The sequence below is a fragment of the Labrus bergylta genome, chromosome 12 (genome assembly GCF_963930695.1).
Source record: "Labrus bergylta chromosome 12, fLabBer1.1, whole genome shotgun sequence".
Lineage (NCBI taxonomy): Eukaryota > Metazoa > Chordata > Actinopteri > Labriformes > Labridae > Labrus > Labrus bergylta.
Window position 1 is genome coordinate 14,460,255 of NC_089206.1, and position 17,459 is coordinate 14,477,713.

General features: G+C 41.3%; 1 protein-coding gene and 1 long non-coding RNA gene across 8 annotated transcripts in view; one reads left to right on the forward strand and one right to left on the reverse strand.

Moving 5' to 3' along the window:
* LOC109996130 (ERC protein 2) overlaps window positions 1–16,013 on the forward strand; it is a 150,289-nt gene extending 134,276 nt beyond the window's left edge. For all 7 annotated transcript variants that reach the window (XM_065961255.1, XM_065961260.1, XM_065961259.1 and 4 more), the window contains one exon: window positions 14,640–16,013. The gene's annotated coding sequence lies outside the window, so the exon portion shown is untranslated. The remainder of the gene's footprint in view (window positions 1–14,639) is intronic.
* Window positions 11,419–17,433, reverse strand: LOC136181068 (uncharacterized). The gene is made up of 2 exons (XR_010667524.1): window positions 17,160–17,433; window positions 11,419–12,411 (listed from the first exon to the last, which is right to left on the reverse strand). It is a non-coding gene; the product is annotated as an uncharacterized lncRNA (long non-coding RNA).
* Between the last annotated feature and the right edge of the window lie 26 nt (window positions 17,434–17,459).

A 17,459-nucleotide genomic window follows, 5' to 3' on the forward strand; every position in this document is an offset into this window, starting at 1 on the left:
GTTTATGCACGTTATCATAAGTTAAGTTGATTATCCTTTTTCTTTAATAAAGAAGTCAAACTTATTTTACGCATCACAGTATTATTTTGAAAGCGCGTCGGACAAAGATATTAGGCCCAACCTTAGCCTCTCAGCGGCTTCATCTTCAGGAAAGCCGCTATAACCTCTGTCCACTTGAATCTTCCTGAATATAACCTTCTGCATACACACACTGACTCACCTTCTTGCGGAAAGGGGGCTGGCTAGAATAAAGTCTGGGAAAATCTGATGTTTGTGTTAACAAATGCAGCTGACATTGAAAATATCGGGACATTTTCAGGAGTTTGCTGCATGTGGGAAAAGTGCATGTGTGATAAGGCTATTAGAGAGGTGATCTATTAAATCTGCAGTTTATGACAACATCTTGTTATTGTTGCAATGTATACAGGAAGCAATTGTTTTAAAAGCTCATCCAGTTTTGAAATTCAAGGATGCTCTAAGATGTCAGTATTAGTAACCAAACACACACTTTTTACAGGAAGGGACAGTCAACTTTGTTTGACCATTTAACAGTCTGTTTGTGAGATGATTATTGGTCCAGAATATAATTTTCTGACAGCATCCCACATGAATTCAAAGTTTGTTTGCAGCTGGCTTTTTGTTGTTGGTCTCATCTTGAATGCATAACCAGTTCGGATTTTCAAAATGTATCCAGCTGCATTAGGATCATCAAGAAAATAAATAAATATTGTACACAGATGGCTTCAATGTTTCAATAATTTTTTACATATTTTCTATTTAATTTTCAAATACAATGTTTAAATCACATGGCTTCCTTTAGCTTACGCTTTGGAAAGAGGTCTGGGGAAACATGATCATGAATTGTATTTGTATATAGAATTTGTTCTTAATAGGATGAAACATTTAAAAGTATGACCTTATAAACAGGGTGGATCCAAACAACTGAGAGTCATTTGTATAATCTAATAATCTTGTGTTGATGTCTTACTAACTTTTTTATTTTAGTCGAACCAGCCCTTTTATCATGATGAAGCATCTCACTGTGCAACAGCTCCAGCCAAGTGTGAAGTTGTCATTCCTCATCTGTTCTCTGCAGGATAGGAAAAAGTGTGTGTAGAGTGTATGTGTAGAGCCACTCACCAAGGGGAAATTGTTAGCAAATGGGCTCCAACTGCTGGCCTTTTAGCTTTGCAAACACAACCTGAAGGCCTCTCCCCACATCCCCTTCTCTCCACCACTCAACCCCCACCTCACCCACGGTCTCCCCTCCCGCCTGCCACAATTCACCTGCCCAACAACCCTAAGGCTTCTCATCCCTCTTCTCCCTCCCTTCACCCTTTTTCTACTTCGTTCCCACTCACTAACTTAGACATTTCCATACCTATTCATCTCTCCCTCTATGTGTCTGCCTCTTCACACACACAGATTCATTCCTGAGTGGGTAAATAGAGTAAATTGGGTCTGACCCCCAGGGTTAGGAGAGGCCACGCTCTCTTTTCATGTCAAAGCCATCTGAAGGCTGATTGGTTGATTGCAGTGCTCTCCGCTTCCAAAAAGGCTCCCTTGTGCTGCTGTAATTGCCCTATCATGTGCGCATACACACATCCACACACTTTACGCACACACACACGTACATACATGCAGACGCGCACACACATTCTTACGGCTAAATGACTTAATTGGTGTTAATTGCATAATGACAGTAGTGAATTGGAGCTGGGTCAGAGGTGACACAGGTTTGAGTGGAGTGGGGGATGGAGAAAGGATGTCGAGAAGATGTGAGAGGAAGCCTGGCACTTCTAGTCCGTCTCTCTCTCTTTCTTTCTCGATTCCGCTACCAAGCAATCCTTGAACTGATTGCAGAAAAATTGGCCAGTGGGGATGACACACATATACACAAACTTTCACACACAAACACAGAAAGCCCTTTGAGTAATGGAGGGATGCTCTATACACTAAACACAAGGATTCAATTTGACTCCGTCAGCATCTGTTCCTGTGTGTGTATATGTGTGTGTTCCTATGTGTGTGTATTTAACTTTACCAGCAGTTTGTGTGTGACTGCCAGGGCAGCTGAAAGGGCTCTATTGGTGAAAACGTTTAAGCCATCATCATTAGAGAGCTGTTGGTACAGAGGTGTGTTTTAGTGAAGGACGTAATTGGCCCGTCATAGTGCTGTGTAATCTTCTCATATTCTATGAAAACAACGAAAGCTATTGGCCATAATGGCTGTGTTTAAGGTGGGACCTTCCCATGTTAAACATACAGCATCTTACAGCTTGATACAGGCTGGGGCTGAATAGCAGAGTGAGGGTGGGGTGGGTGAGATTGGGTGAATACCAGAAGCCCTGCAGCCATTTATTCTGTCTTCATGCTCTTCTGTACACATTTTTTCCCTTTTATATTATTTCATGGATATCACTCTACAGATGTGTGTTTGTGTGTGTGTGTGTGTGTGTGTGTGTGTGTGTGTGTGTGTGTGTGCGTGTGTGTGTAGTTTGAACCCGGTATGAATCGGATCGCGTGATTTCAAAACCAGAGCTTTCTCAAGTGGAAACATTGCTGCATCTGGGACCACCCGGGATTAATTTCTCTTTGTAAAAATGTTATTTGTGAATATACATGCATGCATTTGTGAGCATGTTTGGACTCTGCTGCAAATAAATTAGTAGATCGGTGTGCGCGCATATGCCTGAATCCCCATGTGTTTTCCTGCATGTGTCCCTGTTTGGGTGTTTGCATGTCCTTGTGTGTAGGGGCCAGAGTATCCCCCGTCCTGCTGTTTATAAGAGGGAGTGAAATGTGATGGAAGGTATGAAGAGAGATGGGCCAGTGATGACATAGCCTTATGTTCAACCCCACTGGATATAGCCGACTCTATATTACATCTATCCATCATAAGGCTGCATCGAGTCCCTCATGGCCCTCTATACCATTCGAAGCAAGATGTCCACTGTACATGTGTTAGTCGCATCAATGTTCTGCTCATATGGTACATGTCACGCTCATACTTGTAGAGTCTGAATGTACTTTGTCATACCCACTGCCTACTTGGTGTGTGTGTGTGTGTGTGTGTGTGTGTGTGTGTGTGTGTGTGTGTGTGTGTGTGTAGCCTGTATTGACTCTCGTTAAGTGGTTTTCGAAGCTCAGATGATAGATGTATGATTCTCTTGTAGCTCTGCAGAAAGACTTCCCCACAGGCTCATCCAGACACAAAAGGAGCTGTCACTCTCTGCTTTTGTCATCTCACTGTGTGTTCATTTAACCATGCGTGCTGTTCATGCGAGAGACTTTTTTTTTTGTGTGCATGTATGTGTAAATGCCTCCGTGTGTGTCGGAGCTCTCACCTGTTCCTTGTGCTCTGTACAAGCCCTGTCTCTGGGCGAGCCTTTGATCTACACGACAGGAGATTCCTACAGTGTGAAATAGCCTAGACGGATTTACTCAATCAAAGAGCACGCTTTAACCACTGTTATTACACTCGTTTTTTTTTAAACATCACTACTTGTTCTGTCTCTCGTTCTGCTTTGTCATTTGCTGCCTCCTTACCTTTGCTTTGAATGACATTGTAACTGAACATCATTTGCAAAATATTGAGGTTTTTTTTATATTTACTGCAGAAGGGTTTTTAGCTAGAGTAAAAAAAAAAAAAAGCCTCTGAGTTTTGCAGTCAAAGCCAAAGTTATTGTAGATTTTACTAAAGAACATATTAAATGTTGCTTATAGTCCTTAATCATTATCATTGCACCCATACTTCCATGTTGAGACCCGACACAAGTAGTCTCATGACTTCTCTGTTATTGTTATGTGTGTGACAGTTTAGGAGTTTATAAGTGCATGGGTGCATTCAGTGATCTTTGAATTGGCATGAAGCATCTCAGACTGACTCTTTGTAACTCTAAATGCTCAGATGAGGGGTTACTCTATTCCTCTCCTTCTTTTTCACTATTATTATTATTACTGACAAACGTACATTAGTATGTAAGAGCTAAGGTAGAGAAAGCAGAATGCAATTGTCTCTCTGAAACTCTACCCCTAAACATTGTACACATGTGCACAAGCAGTAACAGGGACATTCTGCAGAGACAACAGACAGTGAAGGGACTAGGGAGACAGATAATGACATTTCAGTCATTATAGAAATAATTTTATTTTAAAAAAATAAATAAAATGAAATTTACACTGTTTAGCAATGCAGTTTTTAACAGAGACAATGCAAAGCAGCAGGTATAGCAGGGCACCTCATGGAGCAGTTAGTACTTGCTTCACCACATCAGGGCACTAGGGCTATGCAATATATCGCCATATATGTTTTTATGATACTTTATTGACACTCACACACACATACCATCGAAACATTTAATGGATTAAAAATGTCCTTTTTCTGTCACAGAAACCTCCACACCTGTAGATGTTACTGTTCTGGCTCCTTGAGCCTTAAGCTGCCAGGAGCGAGAGAGAGAAAGGCTAGTCGTGGTGGAGGGACAATAAAGTTTGTGTATTCATTTTAGAAAATACAGCATAGAATTGTTCCACTTCTCCAACTAAATTTCACTACCAAATCTCCATAGTGCACCTTTAAACAAATTGTAGCACACTGCCAATATAGTCTGTGACAGACCAAATATGCAAGCCTTGTTTTTCCTCCTTTGGCTGTATTTGGAAAAGAGATACTACAACGCTCAGTTGAAGCTCATATGAGCCGTCAGGTAAAACTCTCCCTGTTTCTTTCCACTATAGATCAGAAATAAGCAATGTTGGGTGAAACAAAGGGGGGATTTGTGCTAAACTGCAGCTGAATGCACTTTTTCCTAAAATGATGGCTGTGGATATTTTCCTCCATCACCTCCATTTGAAGTACTTTAGGAAAGGATCTTTTTTTTAAGCTTGTATCACCAGCAGTAATGATAACAGCTAAAAGAAAACTTGTATCACTGTTCATATGTGCATGTGAGTATTGTTACAAATTTTAAAAAATAGTGAACCTGCCCTTTAAGGTTTGTGTTTTGCCGGTTTTATATCATATTATATTGGCCATATATAGCCTCAAGTAGTTATATGTTAAAGCAAGAAGGAATTCAAAATCAGCAACTCAGATTTCTGTTTTCATTTTTTATTTATAATATTTAACATACAGAAATATTATCATTGGATATGAAATGCTTTCCAGACTGTTTAAGTTAAATCTATGTTAGCCCTGCCTTAAGCTCCCATAGGCAACCAACTATACCTATTCAATGTTCATTTAATGTGTAGCAAGTATTTGGGTTTAATTCTCCTTCAACTATGTGAGTGGACTGAGACGGCTGTCACCTGTGATTACAGCAAACTGGGGGAGAGATGTGGGGTATGCCGCTTAAACACAACTACTCAAAGATGTGGGGTAATGTGAGTGATGGTTTAAAGTCACATTCTGTGACCTGAGAAAGCTCCTACTAAACATCAGCACATGACCTTGCTTGGGAGGCCTGAATTCTTCCAGGCCTTAAGCCGATACTTTTCCAAGCATCACCCAGAAAAAAATGGACCAAGTTCACACACAGTCGTACACAAACGCACACACGCACACACAACATTTTATACTGCACATTATACACATTTCTGAAAGGCTGCAAACACTTAATGAAATCACTTTTTCACTGGTCATTTAAGTGCAAACTATCAACACAGTTTTAGTAATCCAAGTTCAATGCACACGGGTGTATTACATCAATATTTCACCTCACAGATATCTACAGTGACAACAAGCTTACATACACCACAGTCCCAGCAACACTCTGTAATGTACTAAGCTATCACAACACAACGTACTGTATTGGCCAAGCCTGTGCATTAAAACCTTTTGCACAAATCCAACAGGAAGTCTGAAGTGCAAGACTTAGCGCTGTCAGTGTGTATGTCTCTATCAGCGCTTATTTAATGGGTACAACATGTCCGAGCCATAAATACCACAAAACTATGAGCCGCTTTGTCAAAACTAATGAGGATTATTTACTCTCTATCTGCATCAGGAGCCAAACCTGTCTCTTTCTACGATGCTTATTTACGATCCACAGTATATGCCTTTCAGTTTCACTGGCAGGACCTTCAACTGTGTCCAGAGTGATCCAAAGGGTTGTTAAAGGTTCAAGATCGCTGAATAACGAGTGTCACTGGTTGAGTCAAAAATTCAAAAGTCTCAAGGTTTAGTGGTCCAGAGGCCTTAAATGCTTTGGGGATGTCAAATAAATCATAACTGGCTCATCTATCTGAACTGTTTTTCACCTGATGATGTGTTTCATCAGGCACCACCAAAAGCTTGTTTCACCATATCTTTCTCCCTCCTTTTTTTGCGACCACACACACTAGCTTTCCTCCCTAAGGCTTTAAAGGTGGGTTATTCCCCCTAAAACATCCCCCTCTTACCTTTATTCTGATTATCCCCTTTCCCACTCTTGTCTTGGCTCCACAGAATGCCTGCTGGCAGTGGGACCGCACAACCTGTTGTACCTACCACATACAGTATACACAATTTCATTTTTCACTCAATACATCATCATTTTAGCTCTGAGCTGGAGTTATTTTATTGCTGTATATGAAGCATTTTTTGATGCATGATCTATATGTGTAAATTAGTTATATTCAAAATTAGTGATTTGAGAATTTGCTTCTTTTTTTTAGCACGTTGCGTTCATGTTCCTTCCGCTCTTCTTTTCACGCAATGGTCAGACAAAGGAGGCAATCACTAGCAGACCACCAGTCATTCCTCTTTATCCACAGCGTATATCCTATGTGTCTCATGTCCTGGGGCTGTACTGACCCCGAGAGCACCAAACAGACTCCACCAACAACATGATTGGTTCTTCTACAGACTGGACTTAAATAGCATTAAGCACCACAGTGCAGCTGTGCCAGCACAAACACACTCATTCAACTTGACATCAAACTCTTCTGTCCGCTCTCAGATCCTGTTTGTACACACATTTTGCTTTAATAAAGAGAAGTCAAATATACCATTCCTATCTGAGTTGCGTAAGAAAGGCAAAAGGGAAACTCATAAGAGAGAATAAACCACAAAACAAAATCATTTAACCCCTTGCCCAAGTGGGATTGGGGAATAAATGAACACATTGTTACCACTGGATTGCCAGGGGCTCTAATGTTTGATGACCAAACAAAAATCTTAGCTGACTGTGTAAATCTCTGTCTGAACCTGTCTACCCTCAAATACTTTTAGCTTCTGAATAGGCATTATTATCAGATTCTGTTGACACAAGTGTCCCGCACACATTCACACGTAGATACAGATTCATAGGCAAACACTGATCCACATGCAGGGGCAGATACACACACCAACACACCTATGCAGAGGTGGGCCTGTTTTGTCTTGAGAACAGATTGAGATCTGAAGGATCAGATGTATTTGCTTAAGTGGTTCAAGTGACCTAAAAGGACCATGATATGACCAAGCTGGACCAAACCAAACCATTTCACATCCAAAGCTGCAGCTTCATTGTCTCTGTGCCCATTTAACACACACACACACACACACACACACACACACACACACACACACACACACACACACACACACACACACACACACCAATACAGACAATTCCCTATTAACATATAAAAGACTGTTAACATATAAGGCTCATGTCCAAAAATCTGCAATGCTATGGTTCAGAGGAATCACAGTAAGTAGCCTTTTTATTATGAATTTGTGTTTCAACAGTTATGTATGAATTTGTAAAATATATATATATATATATATTTTTTATACTCCATCAAGTGTGTTCAGACTTGGCTTTTAAATAATTTTATACTGAAGAAACACAGAACATAAAAAAAGATGCTTCCATGTCTCCAGTCTGGTTTGGTAACAGAGCAAATCAGTTAAGAGAGGGAACTGAACTATGGGCAATAAAAACCAGATGGAGAAACTGGGAGTCTGTGGGCAGTGAGAGGGAGGAAGCGAAGAGTTGGGTCAGCAGTGAGGACTGATGGGTCAGTTGAGTTGGTCTCATCTTGAGAAGACATCATGAAGGGTGGAGAATTTATAGCACCCTAGAAAACAAGAGAGGGATGACAGTTTTAACGAGCACAGCAGGAAACATACAGATACAACTATGAGAAAGAGAAAGGACATTTTAAAGAAACGCTTAAAGCGAATAAAGAAGCCTTTTCTGTGACATTGCTGTTTGTGCAGAATTGGCTCTTGCCAATTGTCTGGCTCTCTGTCCTGCTTTTCCATCATTCCCGGAACAAGGTCTTGACTCCGGCCCACACTGTATCTCCTGCATGGAAACTCTCTTATGAAACATAAATATAAGTTATGAAGTCATGTCCATCATTTTTGTTCCACACAAATGCAAAAATGGATAAAAACAAGAAGTGACCTTTAGGGAAATGACTCTGTTAACTTGTTACTGATAGCTTATTGCCCGTATCACATTTAAATGTACCTGGTCCAACCTTCAAAGTAAAGTGAATGCCCCCCCCCCCCCCCCACACACACCGATCCTCCCACCCTCCCTCCCACACCCACATGAGAGAGCACCACAGCTTGGCTAGCATCCACTCTGTCTTTTTTCTTTTTCTTTTCCAAATGGGGGTGAGAGGCTGTTACCGCGTCAGTCGGCATGGCCCCTTATCGAACCATCAGACTACCCTCAGATTCTCTTTCCAGATGGAGGTGAGATAGGGCCTCAGAGGCCCGGACCCCCGCAGACACTGAGAGCATGGAGGCCTCCCCTGATCTCCTACCTGATGAAGGTGCTTTAATGTGGGCTCAGGTTTCACTTGTCTCCCCTGCCTGGCTGGGCCTGCACTGGTGTCAGGATGCAGGCGCGTTCAGGGCCTTGGTTCTGATGGGCCGCCGCCACTCCACTTTGGGGTTTAGCTCTAGGTCAGGGTGTTGTTATGGGACAGACTTACCAGGGTCCCTGTGCTATTCTTACAATGGAATATACTGTAGGTGCCATGATGGGAAGTATGCACAGGTACTCGCATGCAGACATGCTAGCCCTCAGTGGAGCTCTCAGTAACATAAGCACTACCACTCATACAGAGAGGCGGAAAGAGAAGAAATCCTGTGATAGAAAAGCTTGGAGGAGTAAATAGGTGAGATTAGCAGAAGGAACTTCTGCGCATTAAGAGAGACGGATCAAGAGAGACAGAGGTGGGAGGAGGAGGAGCGTGGCATTTGGGGTTAGAATGGAATCCATGCACCTTTTATTGTTGTTGCGCAAACTTGTATTTAAGACCTGCATGAACATTTTACCTTTTATTAACATAGTTTCACTTTGGCCTGAGGGCTTTTTAAGTGATAAATGAATATTTGAACATGTCCTACCAATTACACGTTTTAAACCTCCCTGTTTGACACTAGAGCCTTTATATTTGTGTGAATGATTTTCAGCATTCATGTACATGTGCTGCTTTAAACGCAAGCAAATGCACATACATACAGTAAATGTCTTTGAAGATTTGAAACTTGTGTCTGTGTGCAAAATATGTCAAAACATCCCCATCAGGGGTACGTACTGCAGATTCCACCCGTATCGTTTGAACATTGGCACACCTTGGCTGGACTCGGGAAACTCACCTCCATTCCACAGAGAGCCCTCCATCATTCCTCACAGGATTAGAGACAAAAAAAAAAAAGAGAAAGAAAGGGAAAGGGAGAGGGGTAGAGTTCAAGGGAGGGATTGATCTTTTGCTTTATGTGTATGACAGAGACTTAACAGCAATTTAGCTAGCATAATAAAAGTTTAAAAATTGCTACCTGTCTCCTTTCTCTGTCTCTGTCGGTTGAGGAGGTATATGAAGAGTTGATGCATGCTAGTGAAGCAGAGTTTGAACAAGAGGAAAGCCCGGAAAAGGCCCATGTGAAGCAAAGACTTTGTCTGACTCACTTACAGATGCATGCTGCCTCTCCATGGGAGTTTAATGAGTTTGATACATGAGATTTTCTTTCTTTTTTTCATCAACAGTCAACTCCACCTAGTGGTGATAGGACTAAACAGATTTCTGGCTGCAGGTCAGAACAAACTGTAATGAGGGAAACATTACACCAGGAATTGTTCATCTGCAGAAAGTCTCTTTACCCAGAGATTTCTGGAGAAGGGAGGATAAATACTGAGGTTTTGGATATGAATCCCTCAAAGGCTACAAATGGTGCAGATAATGCTGCCTCTGAGATCTTGCTCAGTTCTTTGGTGGCATAGGCTGTCCATTGACAGGGAGTAGAGTGCGTTAGTAGGGCTCCTTAGCACCTCTTGGACTGGCATCTGTGAGACTTGCTCACACTTGCTTTCACCCAGCATGTGTTTGTTCAGATGAAGGAAATTATGTAATTAGCCTTTGAGGGATTGTTTTCTTTCACTCTTTACTCCCCTCTCCCCCTCTCTCTGCCTTTACCCTTCTGTCTGTCTTTCCCTGACTCTTTTTTTTTTTTTGCACCCTCTCTCTCTACTTTTAGTTCTATGACAGCAGGAGATGGTTGCAATTTAAATTCATGACACACCCTCGCTCACCTCATTCATTAATTGCTAAGACCATCAGAAGAAGAAAATGAGCGCTTGTCATCTTAATTGTTGAAGAGCAGCTTTGTGTAACATCAAAGGGGGAGCTTTGGAAGGTGTATGAGGGAGTGGAAATGGAAGCTTTTGGTGTGTGTGTGTGGAGGGGGGGGGGGGGGGCGGGGGGGTTGTGTGGAGCTGGGTTGTGTGCTGGGAGATGGGTGCAGTGGTACACACGGGCAGGATCGGGGGGAGGAGGACAAAAACCTGGCATTTTACTCTCTAATTCCAGCCGGCCTGGAGGCCTGGAGCGCTAAGAAGGGCCTCACTGTTGCTCTCTGGATCAGCCAGGTATTGCTTACATAAAAAGCAAGTGAAAACAGCTGTAGGGATAATTAGCTTGATTCTCCATTACATGCCATGAGGGCCAATAACTAAAAAATGGAGTTTTGTTTGGGTTAGAGCTGCAGCCCCAACCAGGAGGAAGTTGTAAAAGTCAGGTAGAGGGGAAAAAAAAAAGAAAGCGAAAGGGGAAAAGGGAAAAAGTGAGGAAGAAAGAGCGGGCTCTTGAAGCAATTGTTGCAGCGAAGATGTTCTTGCTCCTTTGTATGGCTTAATGTATCTTTTACTTTTTAAAGGTCTCCAACATCTATTTCAAATGATTGAATAGGGTTGTGCCCACTGAACTTTTTTACCCATCAATATGCAATCTGAGTTCTTAGCAAATGGGAATTTCTAACCTGGGACTAGTTCATTTTAAAATTGTATATATATTTTGATCATGTGTTCTGTAAGATGCTACCTTGCTGTAGAGCAATAAAATGGCTGCATGATTTGTTGTTTACTGTCAGTTAGGTTTTAAATCAGCATTTCATCCACTCATTGCATTCAATAATTCAGGCATGTGATGAGGGAAGCGTTCTGTGTGATATTTATTTTAAAAGATATTAATCAAATTTGCTTATCATATGACTTTTTTAGAGGTTAAATACACTATTTTTATCAAATACACAATATTTTTATGTAGTCACATTCTAGGCTTGCAATCACAAAAAATCTCAACAAAAACAAAGACGTATTACGGTTTAGACAAAACAGTGAGAAGGCCAGCCATGTCGCTACTGTCACTTCTCTCTTCCTGCATTTGAACCCAATGTCTGCCCCTTCATACCACAAAATGGCTTGTTTTACATCTCTCCTCTTGGTGGAGTGTGGTGAGGCCAGGTAAGGTTGGGTCGGTGGGGGTGTGGTGTACCAATCGTTGTACTGGTAATTCAATTTGGTGTGTTTTTCTTTTTTCTGTAGGAGTGAAAAGACACCAACCACAGGGGTAATTCCAAGTGAAAGAGCAGCACTTTACCACTGGTGGTCCAAAAACTCTGCATCCGTTTAACAGGCAGTTTATATTAGTAGCACTTAAAGAAAAGAAGGGCTTCAGCTGCTCACATCCAGACTCTCAGGCTTGACATCCAATCCCTGTGACTTAGACAGAATGACAAAGTCAAAGTTTTGGAAGAAATACAGGTGGACCAACAAAATAGACACCTTACAGGCTCATTAAGATTATCTTTCTACTTTGACCTGATATTTTGTGTACAAAGATTCACGATGCTTGTCACATATTGAACACGTTACAAAACACAAGCCTACCAGGGAGAATAAATGATTTAATTCACCTCAACTAGACCTCTGTTTTTGCAGAGGTCCTTTGCAAATTTTGATAAGTCAATCATTTCCTGTCTCCAGACGCAGGCTCAACTAGTATTAATATGAGAAAGTGCTCACCCTGTCCAGTCCCACCATCAAGCACACTGAGAGTGGAGGAGTGGGGAGGAGAACGGGGGTTACGCAGGGAGTAGCAGATAGGAATGGCTGATTGGAGTTGGAAGGAGATGATGGCTGGGTGCTGCACGAGAGAGGGAAATTATAATTTGAAATTTGATTTTAGGCTTTCATATGGCAGCATGTTTGGATTTAATATGGTAATGCACAATATCTTAATGTGAAAAACACTCAGGAGAAACAGTTATATGTATGTGCATACATGCATCTATGTGAAAAAGTCCATTAGCAAAGGGGCTTTTTTTTCCCTGCCAGTGAACCTACTTCAAGTGAAGTGGCTCCACATGATAACAGGAGGGTTGCATCTGGTCTGAAGCTGGAGTTTCAAGTGATCTTGTATGTTTTATTAGTAGTTGTTCCTGTGAAGATTCGGGTTGTGATTTAAGTATTACAGTGAAATATATTCCTACATTCCTAACCATACAGTCTTACTACAGCCAAACGGCTGCACATGGTCACTGTCTGTGTGATAAATGAAACCTCCATGTGTGTTTAAGACTTTGTGTCAAATCTCCTTTCTCGTGTGCTGTTGGCTAAAGAAAAATTGTAAGCAGGAATTTTATATTAAACATCATTCCAACACTGGAAAAATGTCAACTAGAATGAGTCATATAAAGGAATTGTCAGCACAACAACAGGGTTTGATTTCAGTTGCTTTCAATCTTGCTGTACATATTTCAACATTTTCTGTTAATCAGTTACAGAACAGTGAAGTGCTATAACTTGTAAAACTGTTCTTTTGTGCACTGCAGTATGAATACAACTGTTTTTTTTTTTTTTTCATTTAGTCTTTAGCAGCTGATGATGCAGAAAATTATGGACAACGACCTTTGGACTGAAAAGATTTAAAGCAGCCTGTCGGAGCCATTTGAGCTCAATAAATTATCTGGAACGCAGTTGTAGCTTTACTGGCGAACATAATATGCTTTTCTTTGTCACATGTTTCTAAAGCGGGCATAATCATGGTCACAAATGCAGGACTTACACTCAGGCACACAAGATTCCATTTGATTTTAACACTCTTGTCACAACATGCTGACATTAAAAAATAATCACAGGCTGATAAGCGTACACACATTCGTGACTGCATAAAGTGACACACACTTCCTCATTAACAACAAGAACACAGGCGTCACACGTGAGTTTGTGTAGTGAATGCGTCTGTTGTGTGGAGGTAGTGAGGTGTTGACAGAGAAGAAAGAGGAGCACTCTTCAAACACATCCACAGGCAGGTCATGCACTCCATTACGCCCTGCCGGGGGCCATATTTGTTGATTCTCTGGCCCCCCCAAATCATTTATTAAAGTGCAGACGACGGCGAAGAAACCTGAGAATGGCGTCCTCACACACATGCACAAATTCACACACACAATTGCGTCCATGCGATTTGGATTTGGTCACATGTACACATTCACGCCCTGTGTTGCATAACAAATGATGGCACTGGCACTATAATTGCTGTGCATGTTTATTTACTCATAGCTGTAATGGATGATCCCTCTCTGCATGGCAGCCAATCAGAGTGAGACAGGAAGAGTGTGAGCAGCTCTGCACAACTGGACAAACCAATTTGACATTCCTCTTTATACACAACACATTCTAAAGTAAGATGCAACCATAAATGAAGTATGTCTAATCCCCTTATGATAAAGTTGTAGCGGGTCAAATCATCTCTCCACAACTTATTCCCCAACTTTACCTGTGATTTACTCTGGTCCCCCAACATAGTGTTTTTTTATTTAAGTTCCTTTACTATGAACCTCTCTGGGTGACTGATGATAACGTCTTCAGTGATTGGTAGTTATTTTGGGGCCTGTTTGCTCAGCCAATGAGGCGCCCCCAGCAAGCTAGACATACATCATTGTTTCCTTTTTTTTTCCCCCTAACCTAACCTGCAGGAGTGAGTAGTTGCTGACTGTTGTGCAGCCTGAATAAAAGACACATTCCGATAGATTTTTTTTTTTCTCTTTATTAATGAGCACTTGATGTTTGGGCTGCTTCCAGCTGCATTTAGGGCATTCTTAAGAAGCTCTGGAGGCTTGCCAAAGAGCTAGAGGAGGAAAATGATCAACCTAAGGCAAAGAAAACTAAATATCTACTCTGGACCTGAGTGTTCTGAGATTTGTCCATTACTAAAAAATGTATTCATATGATGTAACCTTTTATGAGACGACAGAGGAAATTAAAAACAACTTAAGACCCTTGGTTAAATGATGCATCTTCAAATCCCTTTGTTTTTCATTCTTTGTGGTTGCCATACTGACATTTTTTTCTCAATGTTTCTCTCCACAGCTGCTTGTAGAGCCAGGTACCAAGATGTTCAACAGCTACGAACTCAAGTGCACACAGTCAAGCAGCCCAAATCTCCCCACCATCTTGGCAATCAGACTATATATAAACTGATATACACATCCTCCAGGACCCAGCATTTCAATGTAATGTGGTCAAGTATAGCCAGTCACAAATTCTCCATCTTACCAATGAATGTCTCCTTCACTGACAAACACATTGGCTCTCTGAGTACTTAAGCCCATTGTGGGTGAATGTCCCTCAGCAGAGCATCAGTCATCAGCGTGGAGCTTCAAGGTATTGGCAAGCGGTCCACTGCCTTCATTTCCCTGCATGTTTTCAATAGACTGGGAGCTGGATTCATTTACAGTACTGCAGTGCTACAGAGTTCTGGCTCCATATCAAGCGACAATCACTCCACCGCTGTCGACTACCAGTGTGGCTAAGCTGAGCCAGTGGAACTAACCGTAAACCCATGCCAATCCTGGACTGGTTTATGATGGCATGAATGTGTTTACATCTGCAGCTAAACAGTGAACTGCTGTAAATATCACAACATGGACCTCAAAATCTACAATCCACAGAGACCTTCTCAATGTACCGTGCCAAAGGAGACAACCCTGTCTGCTGAAACAAATTACTGCAATGGGACTGCGTCTGAATTGTTTGGACTATTCAGTCAACTGACGGTCTCCCAGTTCCTGCGGAGAGATCAACAAGAAAAGTGAATTTGGGCTTTAAGATGCCCCACAAAAAACAGTTTGAGGCTCAGCTTACATCTTCTCTAAAAAAAACATCAGGACCTTTATTAAAATGGACGGAAACTCAGCTGACCTCGAAATCAGCCAGCTTACTGTAAGAAAAGTCTGTTTTTACGTTTCTCCTTGTGTTCTTTTAGCCTGCTGTGCATTTGTTTAATGAACCAATATCATGTTCTGTTTGCTTTTCTACTCTAACAGTCTCGAGTGCCACTCTTCTTCTTTTTTTTTTTTTTTTTTTTAGCTGTGTGTGACTTCTTATGCTGACGATGATGTATTATATTGTCTATTTATTGTTCCTGTGAATTTGAGTGGCTAATCTGTTTATAATGAAGTGACTTGCATTTTAAAGCACTGTACTGAAGATTGACCTGAGGTGACACTTATAAGGTACAGTATTGTTGTGTTTTCATTTAACTGAAACATTTCAACAATGTTTCCATGTGGCCCTAACCTAACATGTACAGTTTTTGTACAGTGTGTGTGTGTGTGTGTGTGTGTGTGTGTGTGTGGTTTCATGACACTCTCATGACTGCGGGGTTAACAGCCTTGACTTCTTCCACAGTGTTCTGCAGCGGTCAGCTCGTTTCTGTTTGAATAAAAGTTGTTTTCACAAGAACTGCAACATGTGTTTTATCAAAAAGACAATAATTTGAACATTGACATCGGCAGTGTTATTGGTCAAATTTCTTTATGCAACAATGGGTATTTTCACAAGATTAAAGTTTCACTGCCGCTAATGGCAACTACAACAATAGACTCCTGCACTGCCCAAGAAAAAAATTCTCCCCAGTTTTCATGGTCTACCAATTCTCTCTCTCTTTCGCTCATAAACTCAGCCAGATGTTGCCCAGTTTTCTTCCTAAGGGAACGTGGGGGGGATGGAGGAGAAGAAGGAGGGAGGGGTAAGGACGAGGGAGGCGTACAGAGGGATCAGAAATGTGGCTGAGCATGTTTTAAGTGCTCTTTGACGTAGTCGCTGCCTCCAGCATCCACCATGGTAACATTAGCTGGGAATGAACCTCTTGCACGATTTGCAGGCACTTCACACTCAATTCCGCCACAGATATTCACAGTCACATGATTAGTCTTACCTTAAAAAATTGTAGGGCTAGGAACAGCTGTTTTTATTGATTTTCCTAAAGCCATATCATAATATATTAAAACGAAGCTTCCAGTATACATTTTTTATTTATAAAAAAAAACGAATTTTAGGGTCACCATCCACATGCTGTAGACCATATAAACTGTTAACCATTACATCATTTCTGATGGATACTGATTTTCCCCTTCATTTAAAGATTTAGAGGACTCAAACTCATTTCAAATTATAACACCATTGCAGACCTACAGCCTGAGACTGAGGCTACAATATGATCAACATAATAAAAATGTCTGGATGAATTTATTTCCTCCTTTATTTCTCTTCGCTATGTCACCTGAGGCAACTCTTTATTTAGGCATGCAGCCAGACCTCCAGGTGACTGCCCCATTCAATTAATTTAAGCATTGTTTTACTTTCTTTACTGAATGTTGTTCTTTCTCTATTTCCTCAATCCACATGAAATTCTGTCTAGGGCAATAGAAAGTAACACAGCTTTCACCTTTGAATGCCTTCGGTTTGTACAGACTGAGAAATGTACAGTGACACATGTGAAACCATTACACACTTTGCACTCTGACACTCATCTTTAAAAATTATTGAACTGAGCGGGCGGACTCCTCCAGTATGTTTTGAGATAATGTACCATAAAATAATAATTACCGTAATGACTGTAATACTCAAAGGTCTTCAGGTGATGAGAGAAGTCAGTGCTCACGGTACGGACCTGCTTGTCTTGATTTTTTGAGCGGTAACTCGATCTGCTGCGAGTGAAAATCCTAACTCTGCTCTGGTATGAATAGGGTAATAGCCTCGGGTGCTTTATAAGTTTATTTTAGGTAACAGAGACGCTTGTTTTGTTACAGCCTGTTCCGCACTTCCCTCCCTTTCACAATTTTACCTACACTCAAATTCCTTGCCTCTTCGAAGTTGGTGAATTGAGGAGAAAAAGGGGGATTTGAG